Here is an 8,347-nt window from a genome sequence, read left to right as displayed (position 1 = left end):
CCTCCTTCATCCCTTTATATAGAGTTTGTGTGGGCTAGGTTAAGGATCTATGGGGCTTGGATTGGGCCTCCCTCATTGGACCTTCTTTACTAATTAAATTATAACCATAATTCAATATAAGGCCAATGAAATATTTCTTGTGCCACTATCGAAGAAATATTGACCGCCCATCCAATCCGTGATTACAAGCAATCCGGGTTAACCTCTTTAATATATTATTTCCCATGTCTAAGACTTTCTAGGTCCATTAATTAATTTGTAGTCTGCTATGGACTTTAAATTAATCAATATCTTTTATTTCCAAGAGTTTGTCTAGTACGAGAAGTATATTAAAATATACTTTGCCTTTTCCATTATTCTTGAATAAAATCCAAACCGGTCGGGTTTCCGAATAATAGAACTTTTCTCGAACACCTCTTGGGGATATAGTCATATCACGCGGGCACACGATTCATTGTAATAATAAAACTGACACCATACTAGTTATCAGTTACTACTACCCAAGATATCAGGAATATTGGGTTATGAAAAACCCGCACCTACTGATAAGTCAAAGCAGCGTATGATCGAATAACGTGTGTCCTATATTATTACAAAGATTAAGAAATATTAAATCTCCAAGACATTGTCTTACAGTAGATAGCAATAAAGACGTGTCTATTATTTAGATCATTTCAATGCTATACCACACCAGTGTCTCTAGTCATTCTCAAGGTAAAGACAACTTTCGGATGGACACTGCAACCTTTCGCGATAGGTAGCCAAAGCCTATCTAGGTTGTGAAAAAGTTTTACTTCTACAAGGTACCGACTGGGCCACCTATTGTGATGACCTGTTCCACGACCCAACCTTCAATGTAGAAGACTTAGACTGACGCTTTAATTATATAATTTAATATATAATTAAATACGGTCAATACCCATTAAAGTAAAATACACAGTGTGAAGAAAACATTTATTATTCTAATTAAATGAGGAGAGTTTACAATATACAAGCAATTTATCAAATTCATAATAAACTCGAAAAATGCTTTTTAGTATATATGTTCCAACAATCTCCCACTTATACTCAAAACATGCTTTCGAGTATACTACTGTCAATTTTCTTCAATTTCTCCCACTTATAGAGAAAGTAGGTCTGAGTCTTTAATGCATCTAACACCTATGCCTTCCATATGACGATTGAACGTCCCACGCGATAGGGCTTTCGTGAAAGGATCAGCAAGGTTGTTTTCTGTTGCAATCTTGACTAATTGTATGTCACCTCTCTGTACAATCTCCCGAATGATATGATACTTCCTTTCTATGTGTTTACTTGCCTTATGGGACCGTGGTTCCTTTGAGTTCGCAACAACTCCAAAGTTATCACAATAGACCGTGATGCTCTTTGGCAAACTCTGAATCACTCCCAACTACTGGAGAAAGTTCTTGAGCCATACATCCTCTTTTGCAGCTTCAGAAGCAGCTGCATATTCGGCTTCCATGGTTGAGTCTGCAATGCATTTCTGCTTTGTACTCTTCCATATAATGGCTCCACCTCCCAAGGTGAACACATAACCAGAAGTAGACTTCCTCGAATCACGATCAGATTGAAAATCTGAATCCGTGTACCCCATAGGACATAGATCAGATGCCTTGTAAACTAGAACAAACTCTTTAGTCCTTTTCAGGTACTTGAGTATATTCTTTACTGCAGTCCAATGTCCTTGGCCAGGGTTTGACTGATACCTAGCCACCATGCCTACGGCAAATCATATATCAGGTCGCGTACACAACATAGTATACATGAGACTTCCGACTGCCGAAGCATATGGAACCCTTTTCATGTCCTCTATCTCTGCGGGTGTCTCAGGAAACATCTCCTTAGATAGATGAATTCCATGTCTAAAGGGAACAAAGCCCTTCTTGGAATTTTCCATGCTAAAGCGTTGTAGTACGGTGTCGATGTAGGACTCTTGGGATAAGCACAACATTATTTTCTTGCGATCTATGATCACTTTGATTCCTAGAATGTGTCCCGCATCTCCCAAGTCTTTCATCTCAAACTGGATAGACAACCAGTTTCTTACGGACGACAACATCTTGTTATTGTTTCCAATTAGCAAAATGTCATTCACGTAAAGTACTAAGAATACCACATTTGCAACTTCAACTTTCTTATACACGCAGCTCTCTTCTGGGCACTGATCAAAACCAAATGATTTAACAGTTTTATCGAAGCACATGTTCCATGCTCTGGATGCTTGCTTGAGTCCATAAATGGATTTCTTAAGCTTTTAAACCATGTGCTACTTGCCCTTAACCTCATAGCCCTCGGGTTGTTTCATGTAAATGGTTTCCTCAAGACTGCCATGCAAGAAAGCGGTCTTGACATCCATTTGCCATACTTCCCAGTCCACGTAGGCTGCGATGAATAGAAGGATTCGAATTGACTTAAGCATAGCGACGGGTGAGAAGGTCTCATCATAATCGATGCCTTCTCTCTGGGTATAACCTTTTGCCACTAATCTAGCTTTAAACAATTTCACCTTTTCATCCGGACCTCGTTTACGTTTGAATACCCACTTACTCCCAATGGCAATGCAGCCTTCGGGCAGGTTTTCAAGGTCGTAAATGTCCTTACCCTCCATTGATTGTAATTCGGAATCCATTGCCTCAATCCAGTTGAGGCCATCCAAATCATCCACTGCCTCTTTGTAGTTCCAAGGTTCAGGTTCTAGATAACCGGAAACAGAGTCAGAAGACTCTCCCAGACCAATCCACCTTTCTGGTTCCTTTGAAACCCTCCCACTACGGCGGGGCTCAACAATCACAGGTGTAGAAGTTGTAACAGTTGATGCAATATTTTCTTGCGGAGTTTGTTCTTGTGTATTTGGAACGTTATCACCTCTTATTTCATCAAGAGTGATTGTACTTCTGGGTTTCTGATTCCTTATATATTCCTCTTCCAAGAACTTTGCATTTGTGCTTACAAACACTTTGTTATCTTGAGGACTATAGAATTCATAGCCTTTAGTTCCTTTGGCATATCCCACAAACAAGCATACCTCAGTACGAGGATCCAACTTACTTGGATCATTAACTAGCACATGTGCTGGACAACCCCATATCTTGAGATGTTCTAGGTTAGACTTGCGTCCAGTCCATAACTCATGAGGTGTCTTAGGTGCTGACTTTGTAGATAAGTTGTTGTGGGTATAGCACGCTGTTTCAAGTGCAAAGCCCCAAAGGAATTTTGGCAACTGAGCATAACACATGATTGACCGAACCATTTCAAAAAATGTTCGATTCCTCCTTTCTGCAACCCCATTTTGTTGTGGTGTGCCGGGAGCAGTGAATTGGGATTCAATCCCAGCTTCTGCCAAGTAGCCCAAAAACTCATAACTAAGGTATTCGCCTCCTCGATCAGATCGTAAGGCTTTTATAGTCTCACTATGATGCGTTTCTGCAAATGCTTTAAACTCTTTGAATTTTTCAAAGGATTCTGATTTGCGTTGCATCAAATAGACTTGGGCTAATCTTGAATAATCATAAATAAAGGTGATGAAATATACATAGCCTCCCCTAGCTTGAAATTGGAAAGGACCACACACGTCTGAGTGAATGAGATCTAGTACTTTCTTGGCTCTATTTCCTTTGATCTTAAAAGATCTTTTGGTCATCTTGCCTTCCAAGCAGGATTCGTAAGTTGGAAACGGGTCTGTGTTTAGTCCCTCAGTTGAGCCAAGGCTCGCCAACTTTTGGATCCTTCTCAGATTGGCATGCCCAAGCCTTAGATGCCATAAGTACATATCATTCACATCATGTGAAGAAGTTTTTCTATTGCGAGAAGCTGATATGTTATTCGACTCAACAAGATGATGCGTAGAGCGTATAGTATACAAGTTATTATCCATGATACCTTGACCGATAAAATAATCATCTCTCCTTATAATGCAAGCATCATTGAAAGAAATAGAATATCCGTCAAAAAAAGTTTAGAAACCGAAATCAGGTTCCTTCTAAACAAAGGTATCAATAAAACATTGTCCAATACTAAAACTTTACTACTAGAGAAGCGAATATAAACAGCTCCCACTGCAATCGATCCCACTCTAGTAGCATCCCCCAGATGGACAATGATCTTGCCTTCACTTAGTTTCCTTGATTCCTGCAATAAGGCAGAATCAAAACATACATGATCAGTTGCTCCCGTATCCACTACCCATTGATGGGTAGAAACAGTTGCTAAGTGAGTTTCAAGAACAAGAGCTTGATGTATACCTTTACCAGTTGGACCTTTACCCTTTTTGGGGCAATCAGGCTTCTAATGTCCCTTTTCACCACACTTGAAACACTTGCCAATTTTCTTTGCTTTAACCTTTTTCTTGCCCTTCTTTGCCTTCAACCCTTTGGCGACTTGCTCCGCCTTCCCATCCTTTATTGGTCTATTGACCTTGAAACCGGAGGGGCAGTCAACTAACATAGCTTGCTTAGCTTGAGCATAAATGTTTTCAGCATTCTGAAGCTCAGTTAGAAGCTCAGCCAAGTTGAGGTCTTGCTTAGTCATCTCATAGTTTACTTTGAACTGCTGAAAGCTTGCTGTAGACTCTGGAGTATTATGTCCACTTGGGAATCCGAATCAATTGATCCTCCCAAAACCTCAATTTGATTGAGGTGGCGCATCATCTCAAGAACATGGTCCCTGACTGGTGTGCCCTCCTTCATAGTCTTATTCATGAGACTCCTGATCGCTAGTGATCTAGCAGATCGACTCTGAGTCCCAAAGAGGGATTGAAGGTTCTCCATGATCTCATAAGCGAACTGATAGGAATGATACTGATGTTGAAGCACATTTGACATAGAAGCCAAAATGTAACACTTCGCCATCTCATTTCCTTTCATCCATTTCTTATACACGGCCTTCTCTTCCTCAGTAGCATTTTCAGCGGGTTTAGCGGGACAATCGGTGTCAAGCACAAACTTATAATCATCAGCGATGAGAACAATATCCAAATTACGTTTCCAGTCTACATAATTTGGCCCCTCGAGTTTGTTTTCTTTCAAGATCACAGATAATGGATTGAGAGACATAATTGATATTGACTGAGAAAAATAAAAGGTATTCATCACACAACCATACATGATAAAAGAATGTAAAACCATAAAACATTCGAGAATCACAAATGTTATTAAAACGCTAAATAAACAAGCACCAAAGGATGCCATGGATTATTTAGATTTTAAAATATTTTTCTTGGTCACAATACCGACAGATAGTCCAGAGACCATAAGAATGGCATGGCTGCCTAATATTGCCTAAGCTAGTACCATAATTCTAGTCCTCAAGAATCTTATCTTGCTTTGAATACTCCTCTAAAGAAAGGTCGCACGCCACTCAACGAGATTCTAAGACCATGGTTAACATCTTTTAAACAATGCTCACTTCTTGATAATATTACTCCCACTGGACACGATATTACTTCAGAAGTATGCCTTTCATTTAAAAGAACCATTTTAGTTATTCAAATATCCGCGAAATATGTAAACATCACTGACAACATAACTCCTCTAAAGAAAGGTCGAGATGTCACTTCACATTTGAATACCATCTATGGAAACCATATACAACATGACTGTTCGTAATCATCGCTTAGTCATTTTTAATAAAATGGTTTTCATTTGATTATCATGCAAGCAAATAATCATTTAACTCACATAAGATGTAAATCACATAGGCAAATAAATTTGCACACTTTGACACATCACACATAATCAAACAAATCATTTGATTTTAAACCACTAAGTGTCTAAAACCAAATAATTAAAACAAATCACATTTTATCCTTTCCATGAACCATGGTACTCCGGATAAAAGGGATTAAATAAAATATATGCCCTATTTGACTTAATCAAATATCTACGGCATAGAAATTAGGTCAAGACCACACATTGGGCCATGCCTATTAATCGGGCTTCCTAAAACCCTAATTAGGGTTTCGCCTTAAAATAAAACAACTAGCCGCCATGGTCTTCATCGGAACGCACGCCGCCGTCGTCTTCACCTGGCCGCCGAGCACCGCCAACCGCCGCCCGCTGCCTCGATCTGCGTGCAGTCAAACTGTAGGGGTCTCGACCGCCGCCAAGGCTGTGCGCCTTGGCGCAGTCGCCCAGTCACCTGTTCGCCGCCAGTAGGGAGTTGTCGGGAGAACTGCTGCCACCGCTGCCGCGAGGGCCAGCGGCTGCCGTTGCCCAGCCATCCGCCGAAGCGCCGCGGCTGCCGCTGCTTCGAGTGCAGTAGCCGTCCGCCGCCCAGCCAGCCTCCCACCACCGCCGCCGTCGCCTAGATCTGCGCGCGGCCGAGCCCGCTAGGGCCTCCATCTCGTCGGCTTCATCTTCGTCTTGTTTTATCCATTGTATTACATTTCTTTGTATTTTAACTATTACATATGTTTACAATACAAGGAAAAACAAATCTAATCTACCACGGTCAACCCCCGTGGGTTTACAATAAAACGAAGAACATCAAGATTCAACAATCACGCAATATCACAAGCATAAAAACAATCATCCATCACTTTTTTCAAATATGTAGATCTACACGAGTGGAACACAGTAGACATAGATCTAGAATAAACTATCATAGATCTACAATATTCTTAATCAAGAATATTCTTATAGATCTATAATATTCCATTTAATTACTATATAATATAGATCTAGAATATGTTCTATAGATCTCAGAATACTCTATTGTAGATCAAGACATTCCTCATCAATTTTGAATAAAATTCATAGATCTAGAATGTTCTTTAGCCGATCTAGAGTATTCACTTATAGATCTAAAATAATCTTCATTGATCCATGTAATTTTGAAAAAACAAGATTAAATCCACATAATCAGAGCCTAAAAGCATGGCTCTGATACCAATTGTTGTGGAAATCGCAGCGGAAATTGCAAATTAAATAAATCCACAAAAGAATCTATTTAGGAGATTATGTGGACAGATTCAATTTCATGCTTATGTATAGACATATTATTGCGCAATTAATCACATAACTTTGAATTAAATTATGTCGTTGAATACTTACAATAATGATTCTCCAAAGAATCAAAGTGGCTCACTACTTCTCCACGTGTAGATATTGATACTTCAATATAATTGCAAGACCAAGGATCTTCTAACCTATGACCCAACTCTAGATCAAAATTCCTTGTGGGAGCAATCTCTTAGAAATGTAGGGATCTCGAAGAAGACAAGAACGCCAAGAACACACAAAAGACAATTTTTGACTTCCCTATAGAGAGAGGGGGCCAAAAATATGATGTGGGGAGGCTAGGGTTTCACTCTTGTGATGTGTGTTTTTGTCAAGCCTCCTTCATCCCTTTATATAGAGTTTGTGTGGGCTAGGTTAGGGATCTATGGGGCTTAGATTGGGCCTCCCTCATTGGACCTTCTTTACTAATAAAATAATAACCCATAATTCAATATAAGGCCAATGGAATATTTCTTGTTCCACTATCGAAGAAATATTGACTGTTTATCCAATCCGTGATTACAAGCAATCCGAGTTAACCTCTTTAATATATTATTTCCCGTGTCTAAGACTTTCTATATCCATTAATTAATTTGTAGTCTGCTATGGACTTTAAATTAATCAATATCTTTTATTTCCAAGTGTTTGTCTAGTACGAGAAGTATATTAAAATATACTTTGCCTTTTCTATTATTCTTGGATAAAATCCAAACCGTCCGAGTTTCAGAATAATAGAACTTTTCTCGAACACCTCTTGGGGATATAGTCATACCACGCGGGCACACGATTCATTGTAATAATAAAACTGACACCATACTACTTATCAATTACTACTACCCAAGATATCAGGAATATTGGGTTTCGAAAAACCTGCACCTACTGATAAGTCAAAGCAGTGTATGATCGAATAACGTGTGTCCTATATTATTACAAAGATTAAGAAATGCTAAATCTCCAAGACATCGTCTTACAGTAGATAGCAATAAAGACGTGTCTATTATTTAGATACTTTCAATGCTATACCACACCAGTGTCACTAGTCATTCTCAAGGTAAAGACGACTTTCGGATGGACACTGCAACCTTTCGCGATAGGTATCCAAAGCCTATCTAGGTTGAGAAAAAGTTTTACTTCTACAAGGTACCGGCTGGGCCACCTACTGTGATGACCTGTTCCACGACCCAACCTTCAATGTAGAAGACTTAGACTGATTTTACTCTCCGGCGCTTTAATTATATAATTTAATATATAATTAAATACGGTCAATAACCATTAAAGTAAAATACACAGTGTGAAGAAAACATTTATTATTCTCATTAAATGAGGAGAGT

At 39.2% G+C, this 8,347-nt stretch overlaps 1 pseudogene; it reads right to left on the bottom strand.

The window, feature by feature from the left end:
• Positions 1-4,305: 4,305 nt before the first annotated feature.
• Positions 4,306-5,072, bottom strand: LOC121767051 (annotated as a pseudogene).
• Between the last annotated feature and the right edge of the window lie 3,275 nt (positions 5,073-8,347).

The sequence above is a fragment of the Salvia splendens genome, chromosome 15, assembly GCF_004379255.2.
Source record: "Salvia splendens isolate huo1 chromosome 15, SspV2, whole genome shotgun sequence".
NCBI lineage: Eukaryota > Viridiplantae > Streptophyta > Magnoliopsida > Lamiales > Lamiaceae > Salvia > Salvia splendens.
Note: the sequence above shows the minus strand (reverse complement) of the source record. Positions and strands in the feature narration are given on the sequence as shown.